We start from the raw sequence: 14,036 nt of genomic DNA, 5'->3' as shown, positions 1-14,036 counted from the left end.
CAACGCCCCTCCATCCACTGAAACCACCACAATCATGGAAAGCGATATTCCTGCCTCTTCGGGTCCATTAATTCTTGTTGAAATCAATTATGACGATCTCTTCGACCCTGTAGAAACAGCGAAGTTATCCGAAATTCTTGTGTCACCGGCAGCTCAACAACAACACGCTGATGTTTCTGGTCCATCACTATCCGAAGTAGCATCTCTCAATACTTCCACCTCTCCGGTTGAGGGGGAAAGCTCTACTCCGGATCAAGCAACAACCGTCGAGGTTCCAGTACTTGATGCTGCTCAAGTTCCCATCCGCAGAGAATCATTACCATCAAACGTATCTTCGGATTCGGATGATGAACTCATAGAGAACATTGACACTAGAACCGATGCAAGGATTATCACTCTTCCATCCGCAGTCTAGGGGGAACCTTCTCAGGTTCCAGAGGAACTCCCATCAGCAATCCAGGGGGAACCTCTTCCAACTGCTCAAGAAAATTCCATTCTCGTTCCAACAAACCAAGATGATTCTGTAGGATGTTCTCAAGTCCAGGGGGAACTGCCATCTCCAACCGCAGAATCTTCTGATATTGAAGATATTCCCTCTACCGCAGCTGTTGATCATCTACAACCCCGTCTACACGTATGGACGAAGGACCACCCACCAGGTCGAATTATTGGCAACCCATCCGCAGGTATCCAGACTCGATCTTCCAAGGACTTATCTGATCATTGTCACTACGCAGCATTTATGTCCTCAGTCGAGCCCCGAAAGATCAAAGAAGCATTACTAGAACCTGATTGGATATCCGCAATGCAAGAAGAGCTAGAAGAATTCAAAAGGAACAAAGTGTGGAAGCTCATCCAGAAGCCACACGGTCACACCATTGTTGGTACTAGATGGATATTCAAAAATAAGCTGGATGAATCTGGTGTGGTAGTCAGAAACAAGGCAAGACTAGTTGCAAAGGGCTATAGTCAACTTGAAGGTGTTGACTATGATGAAACGTATGCTCCGGTGGCACGAATGGAAGCCATCCGAATCTTCTTAGCATACGCAGCCCACAAAAACGTCAAGGTACACCAAATGGACGTTAATAGTGCATTTCTCAATGGGGAATTAAAAGAAGAGGTTTATCTTCAGCAACCTCCAGGCTTTGAAAGTATTGAATTCCCAGACCACTGCTATAAACTTGAAAAAGCAGTCTACGGTCTGAAGCAAGCCCCAAGAGCATGGTACGAGACTCTCTCTGAATTTCTTGTCTCGTCTGGATACAAAAGAGGAGTGATTGATCCCACTTTATTTAGAAAAGAAAATGGTGATCACCTTATGCTTGTATAAATATATATATGGATGATATCATCTTCGGATCGACTGATCAAGGAATGGTGGATGAATTTGCTAAGCTCATGATCAACAAGTTCAAAATGAGCATGAATAGAGAGATTAACTTCTTTCTAGGACTTCAAGTGAAACAAGTTCCGCAAGGGATATTCATTCATCAAGAGAAATACACCACTGAACTGTTAAAGAAATATTCTATGGACAACTGTTCTTCGGCTAAGGTCCCCATGGCCTTCGGATATAAGATCTCTGCTGATCCCTCAGGCGAATTTGTGGATCACAAGACTTATAGAGGAATCATAGGCTCTTTGATGTACCTCACCACAAGCAGGCCAGACATTGTCTTTGCAACAGGTGTATGCGCAAGGTATCAGGCTGACCCAAAAGTGTCACATATGACCGCAGCCAAACAGATACTACGGTACCTGAAAGGAAGCAAGTCTTTTGGATTATGGTACCCCGCAGGCAATGATTTCAGCCTTCAAGCATTCACAGATGCGGATCACGCTGGATGCAGACTAGATCGAAAAAGCACTCCGGGTGGATGTCAATTTCTGGGTGGAAGGCTCGTCAGTTGGTCATCAAGGAAACAAAGTTGTGTATCTTTGTCTACCGCAGAAGCTGAGTATGTGGCCGCAGCCAGCTGTTGTTCTCAAGTCCTTTGGATGAAAACTCAACTATTGGACTACAGATATAGAATGCTGCGGATACCGATCTATTGTGACTCTGAAAGTGCTATTGCTATTTCTCACAATCTAATTTAGCACTCCAAGACTAAGCATATTGAACTACGGTATCACTTCCTCAAAGACCACATCTTGAAAGGTAACATTGAACTCATCTTTGTCCATACTCATGAAGAGATTGCTGATGTGTTCACAAAAGCGCTCGACTCCACAAAACATAACACCTTCCTGCAAATGTTAGGAATGATGAATCCAGACCCGCAATTCTTTTTGAATTGATAGATACCGCAGACCATCCTTGGTCTCCGTTGCGGTTCTAACTGAAAGTTACTTTTGATAGTTGGTTTTGGTATCGCAGTCTATGTACCGCAACCATATATCATACTTATCTTTCATGGGTCCTTATTGTTTGTTATTACTAACTTTTTGTACAACTACTCTCCTCAGTTCCTATACTGCAGACATTCATATGTTCATCCGCAATGACATCTATCCATCAGCAATGAAGTTTCCATCCGCAATCACATTAATAATTTCTCAACTGTTTCATCAACCCATGAATCATGGTGTGCTATTTAATGATCCTTCATTAAATAAGAAAACATTAAATAAAAAAAAAATTCCTTGAGAAACTGTCTCATTCTCCTTTTTGAATAAACCTTGTGTCAGACCTATTTTAGGTATGATGACAAAAAGAACGTTTTTCCATACACACATCCTTAATCTGTCTTTTCCTCTTACCCAGCACGTCCCATCTGTTACAACTTCTTTTCCCCTCACCACACGATCACCTGACGTGATGATGTACGTCTGACTTTTCATTAAATGCAAATCCCTTTTTGGTAAAATCTCAAAAACTTTTTTAAACCGTTTCATCTTATGTGGCCGAGATTTAATTTTCAATTCAAAAGATTCCCCCCAAACGACCTTTTACCTTATCCTTTCTTTTTACCTAGGGTAAAAACTGTTACTGTTCCAAGTTATCCCTATATGAACCCTTCTTCTTCCCCAAAATCACTTTACGCTTTCTGAACATTGAATCTTCCCTCTCAAATTCCTACAAGCACTCTGTTTTCTACACTTTCTCTCAAGCTCCTACAATGGTGAAATCCGGTGTATCCAAAAAACAATCCAAGGCATCTGGATCAGTGAACCCTACTAGTTCAGACTCTCCCACGATTGCTTCAAGCAACTTTAGAGCTGTGTTCGAAGATCATTCATCCTACAATGCTCCTATCAAGCTGATGATCATGTTTCTGAAGAATCACCCCCTGTTTGGCCCCTTCGATGCTTTCACAAACGTTGTCCTAATCTCAACTGTGACAACCCGAAACTTTGTTCGTTTCCGTTACGCGAGTTTCGTTAATAAAATTTCGAATTTGTTAACTTTTCCGTCAAACTTTTGGGTTAGAAAATAATCTAGTTATATTTAATTAAATTATTTACGAGTCGGAACCAAAAATCGCGCGGAAACCCAAAAATCTCGAAAAATCTACATTTGCAGTCTAAAAGAGATTACGACCCTAAACGTGTTTACGGCCGTAAAATCGTTTACGACCGTAAACCTGTTTACGGTCAGTAACGAGTGGACCCCCCCACAACACCCCTATAAATACGACACCCCCATCTTCATTAGAACATTTCTGGCCAAAAACTCTCTCCTTATCTCTCTAAGAATCTTGACCGTAAACACTCAAAACGCCTTCAAGCTTCGGAAAACATCGAGAAACCACGTTTGGAGTCACTTGGAAACGCCTGGAAACGATTATCTCTTCGAAAACAGCAAGCATAACCATTTTCTTGAGTTTACGGTCCACCTTCAGAAACCGTAAACTCTGTTCTTGAGTTTACGGTCCGAGTCTTCAAGAACCGTAAACTCTGTTCTTGAGTTTACGGTCCAAGCCTTCAAGAACCGTAAACTCTGTTCTTGAGTTTACGGCCGTAAACTCACCAAGCATTCAGAAACCATAAACCACTCTTCGACCGTAAACACCTTTTTAGTGGTGTTTTGACTGAAAACTCACCTTCTTCGATTCGATCAAGTCCCGGTAACATTCCTCAACCGATTTCAAGTGTACCTCTAACACGTTATCTAACGAAATCGCTAATTTAGATACATATACGTATTTATTTGATATTAGGATTTTGTTAAGTGTCGCGTGCAACAACTCGAGGATCTTCGTTTCAGTCAACAATTTCACAACAAGAACTGTGAGTTCATACCCCTACATTTTTTCATATTTTCAATGTTTTCAGGGGGGGGAATACAAGCTAAACATAAATGTTTTCAAAACTTATGCAAATCTCATACTTAAATCCCTTTTGTACTATGCTGAGCATAAGGGACGTTTTCACTAAAATTTGCATAGTTTTTCGGACACGCTATTCACTACATTATACATGCAAACTATAATCGGTATAGTTTGGGATTTTTCTAAAACATATCAAGTATAGAAACTTTCACTACTAAACATATGTGCTGAAACAGAAACCGTTTACATCTTACATCACTACTTTATCATGGTATTCATAACTGAAATTATCACTATATACGGTATACATACGGATTTTCACTACGATAGAATGCTATTACACTACATGTAAACTAGATTGTACGATACTGTGAGGCGCTACTTCACTACTGTACCCTTAGGTGTACAAAGATAAATCCTACCACTGTATAACCAGAGTCTCCTGGAGGGAGAGCGTGAGATTTGTGAATAGATCTATTCGGGACTGACAATACCACATCTGGACTGCTAGCTACAGTTAGGCGGGCACGCCTGAGATGTACAAATGTCATTTAACTCGACGCCTGAAGAACGTTGGAAAGGTATCTAGTCATATCAAGCATGGTTATACGACTCACAATATGTATAAATCACCTTTAGTTTACAACTTAACACTCTTCAACAGTTCTATTTTTCTAAATATAACTGAATCACACTACGTATTCTGGCTAAAGCCAGGGTTTTCAAACAGAACCGATTATGCATTGGTTTCACACACAAATACCTATACTTCATGATTAGCTCTAGCTACTCATATGAGGTAGTATTTTCGCATATCACTATTATTTTCAGTAATGAACATTCATGGTTTTATACAGAATCGATAACGCTACTTACTCACTAAAGAAAATATCGGATTTTCTTGGAAACATACAAGACATTCATGGTTCATTACAAAACTAATACACTACGTTTTCACTAAAGAAAATATCGGATTTTCTTGAAGCTATACAAACACTTATGTTAAAAACTACTGCTTATGAACTCACCAGCTTTATGCTGATATTTTCAAACTGCTTGTATTCTCAGGAAATCAGTAGACAGGTACTTGCTGGATTTTGGAGGAACTGAAGCATTAAGAATTTTTAAGTTTTTAAGTTTTTACTATACAAAGCTATTGGATGTATTTCAAACAAAGTTTCAGACAAGTTTCAACTGATGTAAACATTTTTGTTTAAGTATTCACTGTAATGGTTGTGTTGCTATGATTGCTGTTATTCATTGGTTGTGATACTACACATGACGTCCTCCGCCTTGGAACGTTTCCGCCTTTCTGGTTTCAGGGTGTGACAGATTGGTATCAGAGCCCTTGTTTATAGCGAGCTAGTATACCGAACCTTACGTGGTATACAACTATAAACACTAAGGGGCCTAAGTGCTCTACGCTAAAAGTATACTTTCAAAATATAAGTATTTTTATAAAAAGTATACGAGCATGCATACATAACAAAATTCGTGTCGCTAGTAGAAAAGAACAAAAGTATTTGGATGCTGGAACGTTGCGGTTAAACCTGGGCAGTTATGTAATCATGTATAGGGTGAATATAGCCTGATCAACTATATTCAGTCGAGACATGACCAACATGTGCTTGGGAGTGACTGTGGTGTTACAGCAGGCCTAAAACTTACCAAAATCATCTCACATAAAATACTATAGGAGTATTTTCGCTAGAACCAAACTCAGTATACAGATTCAGTCTAAGTATTGCTACCTCTTCTTCCTTAAGCGATAACTTACTTGTATTAGTAACCTTTCTGTGTTTATCGCTCGGTAGAATACTTTCTTTATCAGAATGAGATATATTTTGTTTTATATCTCGAGGACTTACCATCCTCTTCTCCATGATTATTTCTAGAACAAGATGCCTCCTCGACCAAGACCCATCAGAAGGAACGACAACACTCCGCCACCACCACCACCCCCACAGTTCGACCCCGTCATCTTTCAGGCAGCAGTTACAGCCGCCGTGACTGCAGCAATGGCTCAAGTGAATGCTAGTGGGGCTGGAGGTGGAACCGACCCACAGAGACAAGATAGAAGTCAGGGACATCAAAAAGAGTGCTCCTACAAGGACTTCATGACTGCGAAGCCCAAGTCCTTCGACGGAAATGGAGGTGTCATCGCCCTAACTCGATGGTTCGAGAAGATCGAATCCATCTTCGAAATCTGCGTGTGTTCTGAAGCAAACAAGGTGAAGTTCGCCGCCTGCACCTTCACCGACAGAGCCTTGACCTGGTGGAATGGTCGAGTCAAAACCCTAACCCTGCCAGTGGCTAATGCCATGGGTTGGGAAAGATTGAAGGAGCTCATGCTCGCTGAGTACTGCCCGAGGGGCGAAGTGCAAAAGTTGGAGCATGAACTTTGGAACTTGAAGATGAAGGGTTCTGACATTGCTGCTTACACTGCTAGATTCTGTGATCTGGCACTTCTCTGTCCGGGAATGGTCACCCCGGAAAGCAAGAAAATCGAGAGGTACATCTGGGGACTGACGCAACCCACCAAAGGAAATGTCTTGGCTGCTCGACCAACCACATTTGAAAGCGCCAAGGATCTGGCACAGACTCTGATCGATCATGGAATCGATCTGGATGAAGTGACAGCTGTCTCTGAACCACAAAAGGAAAGTGGTGGGAAAAAGAAGAAGTTTGGTAACAAACGAAAGGGCCAGTTTTCGCAGGAGCCCTCCAAGAAACAACAAATAGTGGCAGTTCATGTTGTTACTGCCCCTGCTGCTGCTCCCACTGCTGTCCCAACCACCCAATCTCCTACCAGCGGTTATGCTGGGAAGCTCCCCCTGTGCAACAAGTGTAACTTTCATCATCACGGACCCTGTCGTGAGCTGAGTTGCAATAGCTGTGGAAAGAAAGGACACACAGCTCGATACTGCAAGACACCAGCTCAACCAACCAACCAGGCTCCGGGAGCAGGCGCTGGTCAAACTTGTTATGGATGTGGAGATTCTGTGATCTGGCTCTTCTCTGTCCGGGAATGGTCACCCCGGAAAGCAAGAAAATCGAAAGGTACATCTGGGGACTGACACAACCAACAAAAGGGAATGTCTTGGCTGCTAGACCGATTACTTTTGAAAGCGCCAAGGATCTGGCACAGACTCTGATCGATCATGGAATCGATCTGGATGAGGTGGCAGCTGTCTCCGATCCACAAAAGGAAAGCGGTGGGAAGAAGAAGAAGTTTGGTAACAAACGAAAGGGCCAGTCTTTGCAGGAGCCCTCCAAGAAACAACAAACAGTGGCAGTTCATGCTGTTACTGCTCCTGCTGCTGCTCCAGCCACTATCCCAACCACTCAATCTCCTACCGGTGGTTATGCTGGAAAACTATCCCTGTGCAACAACTGTAATTTCCATCATCACGGGCCCTTCCGTGAGTTGAATTGCAACAGTTGTGGGAACAAGGGACACACAGCTCGATACTACAAGACACCGGCTCAACCAACCAACCAGGCTCCGGGAACGGGCGCTGGTCAAATTTTTTATGGATGTGGAGAGGCTGGGCACTTCCGGAGAAACTGCCCCAAGACAACAACTAGTGGCAATACAGGAAGAGTTTTTGTGATGGGCCAGGAGGAAGCAGTTGCTGATCCTACTGTTGTTACGGGTACGTTCCTCCTTGACAACTCTTATGCATGCATTCTTTTCGATTCTGGTGCGGAGAGGAGTTTTGTTAGTCATACATTCAAACATCTAATCAAATGTAAATCCCAACCTCTAACCGAACCATTTACCGTCGAGATGGCTAAAGGAAAGAAGGAGAGCACTAATGACATATTCATAGGCTGTATTCTTACCCTAGACAATTATTCTTTTCCTATTGATCTTATGCCTGTGTCCATCAAGAGCTTCGACGTCATTATCGGCATGGACTGGCTAAGCTCCAATCGTGCTGATATTCTTTGCTTCGAGAAGGCTACCCGTCTCAATATTCCCTCTGGTGAAGCTCTCATGATTTACGGAGATAAGCCTAGCTTGAACCTCCGAATCATTTCATGCATCAAAGCTCGGAAGTATCTACGAAAAGAGTGCCATGCATTTCTAGCTCACGTTATAGACGTGACGCAAAAAGTTAAAGACCTCGAGAGTCTTCCCGAAGTCTGCAACTTCCCTGATGTCTTCCCTAAAGATCTCCCAGGAATCCCTCCTGAATGCCAAGTCGAGTTTCGTATCGACTTGATCCCCGGAGCTACTCCCGTAGCTAAATCCCCTTACCGCTTAGCGCCAGCGGAAATGCAAGAATTATCCAGTCAGCTCAATGAGCTGATTAGTAAGGGATTCATAAGGCTGAGTTGCTCACCCTGGGGAGCTCCGATCTTATTCGTGAAAAAGAAAGATGGATCCTTTCGGATGTGCATTGACTACCGAGAGTTGAATAAGGTGACTATCAAGAACCGATATCCCTTACCCAGAATCGACGATCTCTTCGACCAACTTCAGGGAGCCAGTTATTTCTAAAAGATCGATCTGAGATCAGGGTACCATCAATTGCGAGTTCATGAGAATGATTTGCCCAAAACAGCATTCCGAACTCGCTATGGAGACTATGAGTTTATAGTAATGCCCTTTGGTCTAACCAACGCACCGGCAGTATTCATGGACCTGATGAATCGGGTGTGCCGCCCTTTCTTAGACAAGTTCGTGATTGTGTTCATCGACGATATACTTGTCTATTCGCGGAGTGAGAATGATCATAAACAGCACTTAAGGCAGGTGTTGGAAACATTAAGGGCAGAAAAGCTATACGCGAAGTTTTCGAAGTGCGAATTCAGGACCAGGAAGGTGAATTTCCTTGGACGCATGATTAGCAAGGAAGGAATACACGTGGACCCTTCCAAGATCAAGGCGATTGAGAACTGGTCTGCACTGAAGACACCCACAGAAATTCGGAAATTATTGGGTCTCGCGGGCTATTATCGCAGGTTCATCCAGAACTTCTCCAGAAACGCTAAGCCCTTAACTACCCTGATGTAAAAATGGGTAACATTTAGTTGGGGAGTCAAGGAAGACACTGCGTTTCAAACATTGAAGCAGGCCCTATGCAGCGCACCTATCTTGTCCCTGCCCGAAGGGACAGAAGACTTCGTTGTCTACTTTGATGCATCCAATCAGGGCCTAGGGTGTGTGCTCATGCAGAGAGGAAAGGTCATCGCCTATGCCTCGAGGCAGTTGAAAATACATGAAGTCAATTACACAACTCACGATTTAGAGTTGGGAGCAGTGGTCTTTGCGTTAAAGATCTGGAGACACTATCTCTATGGGACAAAGTGCACTATCTTCACCGACCATAAGAGCTTGCAACATATTTTCGATCAAAAGGAGTTAAACATGAGACAACGGCGATGGGTAGAGTTACTCAGTGACTACGAATGCGAAATTCGCTATCATCCCGGGAAAGCCAATGTGGTAGCAGATGCCCTCAGTCGAAAGGAGTATTCAGGACGTAAGGTGAAGGCACTAACAATGACCATCCATCCCATTTAACCGCGCAAATCAGAGAGGCTCAACTGGAAGCCTTAAAACCCGAGAACGTGGCAAATGAGTCACTGCGAGGAATGGACAAGAACTTGGAGGTCAGAGGAGACAGAGTGTACTATTTCATGAACCGGATCTGGACCCCAAAGTTCGGCGGGTACAGAGAAGTTGTCATGAATGAGGCTCACAAGACGAAATACTCTGTTCATCCAGGTTCGGACAAGATGTACTTGGATCTCAAACAACTCTATTGGTGGCCAAACATGAAAGCAGAGATCACTACCTTCGTGGGCAACTGCCTGACTTGCGCCAAGGTGAAGGTCGAATATCAGAAGCCCTCAGGTCTACTTCAACAGCCGGAAATACCTGAGTGGAAGTGGGAAAGGATAACCATGGATTTTCTCACCAGGTTACCCAGATCTCCGAGTGGGCACAATGCCATATGGGTAATTCTCGATCGATTAACGAAGTCCGCCCACTTCCTGCCAATCAAAGAAAACTTCAAGATGGAGAGACTCACCCGAATCTACATTCAAGAGATAGTTCGCCTTCATGGTGTACCTGCATCCATTATCTCCAATCAAGATAGCAGGTTTACATCGAGGTTCTGGCAGTCTCTACAGAAAGCTCTTGGAACTAAATTGGATATGAGCACGGCTTATCATCCGCAGACTGATGGACAGAATGAGAGAACAATTCAGACCTTGGAAGACATGTTGAGAGCTTGCGTCATCGATTTCGGCGCGTCATGGGACACTCATCTTCCTTTGGTTGAATTCTCCTACAACAACAGCTACCATACCAGCATCAAGGTTGCGCCATTTGAAGCCCTCTATGGCCATAAGTGCAGATCCCCTCTGTGCTGGGCTGAGGTGGGTGACACACATCTAGCCAGGGGTCGAGCCCCCGACAGCACTCTCACTGGTCCTGAAATTATCCGAGAAACAACCGAAAAGATTGTGTAAATCCGAGAACGACTGAAAGCCTCTCGAGATAGAAAAAAGAGCTACGCCGATAAGAGATGAAAACCCTTGGAGTTCCAGGTTGGTGACCGCGTCCTTCTAAAGGTCTCACCCTGGAAAGGCATGATACGTTTTGGGAAACGTGGAAAGCTAAACCCAAGGTACATTGGACCGTTTGAAATCCTTGCTAGGATCGGTCCCGTGGCATACAAACTTCAGTTACCCCGAGAGCTCAGCAACATCCATCCTGTCTTCCATGTGTCGAACCTAAAGAAGTGTCTGTCCGATGAGACACTTGTGATGCCTCTCGACGAGATTGAAATCAACGAGGACCTCAACTTCGTGGAAGAACCTGTCGAAATCATGGATCAGAAAGTCAAACGAACGAAACAAAGTCGCATCCCGATAGTGAAGGTTCGTTGGAATGCCAAGCGGGGACCTGAATTCACTTGGGAGCGCGAAGATCAGATGAAACAGAAGTATCCGCATCTTTTCCCTAATCCATGACTTGTGTTCTGCATTCAAATTTCGGGACGAAATTCCCTCTAACGCGGGGATGATGTGACAACCCGAAACTTTGTCCGTTTTCGTTACGCGAGTTTCGTTAATAAAATTTCGAATTTGTTAACTTTTCCGTCAAACTTTTGGGTTAGAAAATAATCTAGTTATATTTAATTAAATTATTTACGAGTCGGAACCAAAAATCGCGCGGAAACCCAAAAATCTCAAAAAATCAACATTTGCGTTCTAAAAGAGATTACGACCGTAAACGTGTTTACGACCGTAAACGTGTTTACGACCGTAAACCTGTTTACGGTCAGTAACGAGTGGACCCCCCCACAACACCCCTATAAATACGACACCCCCATCTTCATTAGAACATTTCTGGCCAAAAACTCTCTCCTTCTCTCTCTAAGAATCTTGACTGTAAACACTCAAAACGCCTTTAAGCTTCGGAAAACATCGAGAAACCACGTTTAGAGTCACTTGGAAATGCCTGTAAACGATTATCTCTTCGAAAACAGCAAGCAGAACCATTTTCTTGAGTTTACGGTCCACCTTCAGAAACCGTAAACTCTGTTCTTGAGTTTACGGTCCGAGTCTTCAAGAACCGTAAACTCTGTTCTTGAGTTTACGGTCCAAGCCTTCAAGAACCGTAAACTCTGTTCTTGAGTTTACGGCCGTAAACTCACCAAGCATTCAGAAACCGTAAACCACTATTCGACCGTAAACACCTTTTTAGTGGTGTTTTGACTGAAAACTCACCTTCTTCGATTCGATCAAGTCCCGGTAACATTCCTCAACCGATTTCAAGTGTACCTCTAACACGTTATCTAACGAAATCGCTAATTTAGATACATATACGTATTTATTTGATATTAGGATTCCATTAAGTGTCGCGTGCAACAACTCGAGGATCTTCATTTCAGTCAACAATTTCACAACAAGAACTGTGAGTTCATACCCCTACATTTTTCCATATTTTCAATGTTCTCAGGGGGGGGGGGGGGAATACAAGATAAACATAAATGTTTTCAAAACTTATGCAAATCTCATACTTAAATCCCTTTTGTACTATGCTGAGCATAAGGGACGTTTTCACTAAAATTTGCATAGTTTTTCGGACCCGCTATTCACTACATTATACATGCAAACTATAATCGGTATAGATTGGGATTTTTCTAAAACATATCAAGTATAGAAACTTTCACTACTAAACATATGTGTTGAAATAGAAACCGTTTACAGTTTACATCACTACTTTATCATGGTATTCGTAACTGAAATTATCACTATATACGGTATACATACGGATTTTCACTACGGTAGAACGCTACTACACTACATGTAAACTAGATTGTACGATACTGTGAGGCGCTACTTCACTACTGTACCCTTAGGTGTACAGGGATAAATTCTACCACTGTATAACCAGAGTCTCCTGGAGGGAGAGCGTGAAATTTGTGAATAGATCTATTCGGGACTGACAATCCCACATCTGGACTGCTAGCTACAGTTAGGCGGGCACGCCTGAGATGTACAAATGTCATTTAACTCGACGCCTGAAGAACGTTGGAAAGGTCTCTAGTCATATCAAGCATGGTTATACGACTCACAATATGTATAAATCACCTTTAGTTTACAACTTAACACTCTTCAACAGTTCTATTTTTCTAAATATAACTGATACACACTACGTATTCTGGCTAAAGCCAGCGTTTTCAAACAGAACCGATTATGCATTGGTTTCACACACAAATACCTATACTTCATGATTAGCTCTAGCTAGTCATATGAGGTAGTATTTTCGCATATCACTACTGTTTTCAGTAACGAACATTCATGGTTTTATAGATAATCGATAACGCTACTTACTCACTAAAGAAAATATCGGATTTTCTTGGAAACATACAAGACATTCATGGTTCATTACAAAACTAATACACTACGTTTTCACTAAAGAAAATATCAGATTTTCTTGAAGCTATACAAACACTTCTGTTAAAAACTACTGCTTATGAACTCACCAGCGTTATGCAGATATTTTCTTACTGCTTATATTCTCAGGAAATCAGTAGACAGGTACTTGCTGGACTTTGAGCAACTGAAGCATTAAGAGTTTTTAAGTTTTTAATTTTTTACTATACAAAGCTATTGGATGTATTTCAAACAAAGTTTCAGACAAGTTTCAACTGATGTAAACATTTTTGTTTAAGTATTCACTGTAATGGTTGTGTTGCTATGATTGTTGTTATTCATTGGTTGTGATACTACACATGACGTCCTCCGCCCCGGAACGTTTCCGCCTTTCTGGTTTCGGGGTGTGACATCAACCCTATTCAAATGTGCCTTTTCAGCCTATCGCCCACTCGAAAACCCACAAGAAGTTCATCTTAACCTAGTTGACGATTCTTTGGTCATTCTGTCAAAAGAAAAGTTTCTTTCTGCCATTAACCTCCTTGTTCATCCCTCCATCAAAATTTTCACCCCATCCATGGCGGACGTTACCTCTGCACTTTACCAAATGGGATATCAGAAGAAGTTTAAGGGAATTGAGGAATTAAAGAAAAACCAACTGCCTGCGGTCTGGCAATTTGTTTGCCACTTCGTCATCCGCAGTCTATCTGGCAGAACCGGAGGCACGGATAATATGGGACTCAAACTTCTGGAGCTGGTGTGGAGTATCTTCACAGGTCATGACGTGAACTATGGGCAGATCCTATAGGACGACTTTCTTCAATACATTCCCAAGGAGAGCCCAAGGGAGAACCCAAC

Source organism: Lactuca virosa, chromosome 4 (genome assembly GCF_052849685.1).
Source record: "Lactuca virosa cultivar CGN04683 chromosome 4, Lactuca_virosa_CGN04683_v6, whole genome shotgun sequence".
In the NCBI taxonomy this organism is placed as follows: Eukaryota; Viridiplantae; Streptophyta; class Magnoliopsida; order Asterales; family Asteraceae; genus Lactuca; species Lactuca virosa.
Note: the sequence above shows the minus strand (reverse complement) of the source record.